The sequence below is a fragment of the Asparagus officinalis genome, chromosome 6 (genome assembly GCF_001876935.1).
Source record: "Asparagus officinalis chromosome 6, Aspof.V1, whole genome shotgun sequence".
Taxonomy (NCBI): domain Eukaryota; kingdom Viridiplantae; phylum Streptophyta; class Magnoliopsida; order Asparagales; family Asparagaceae; genus Asparagus; species Asparagus officinalis.
Genome location: NC_033799.1, coordinates 72422224 through 72422666, shown reverse-complemented (window position 1 = coordinate 72422666; position 443 = coordinate 72422224).

Genomic DNA, 443 nt, shown 5'->3' with positions numbered 1-443 from the left:
GAAGGCGTTGCTTATGAACTGCGGACCGTTGTCATGAATGATCTGTCTTGGCACGCCGTGTCTGTATATAACATGATGCTTGATAAAATTGATGACATTGTTCGTCTTCACTTCTTTAAGCGTAATCGCTTCAGCCCACTTTGAGAAATAGTCCGTGATTGCGAGGATGAATCGATCGCCTTTGACTGAAGGGGGAAAATAGGACATACCCCATGTCTCGAACGGCCAAGACGTAATTGACACGTGCAACTGCTCTGGTGGTTGATGCATATAATTTGCATGTATTTGACATGCATGACACTCTCTGGCATATTCGATTGCGTCACGAACCATCGTTGGCCAGAAATACCCCATTCTTCTGATGCGATCATACAGTTTGGGACCAGGCTGATGCGCACCACATTCTCCTTCGTGTGCTTCCTTAATAACTTCTTCTGCTTCTT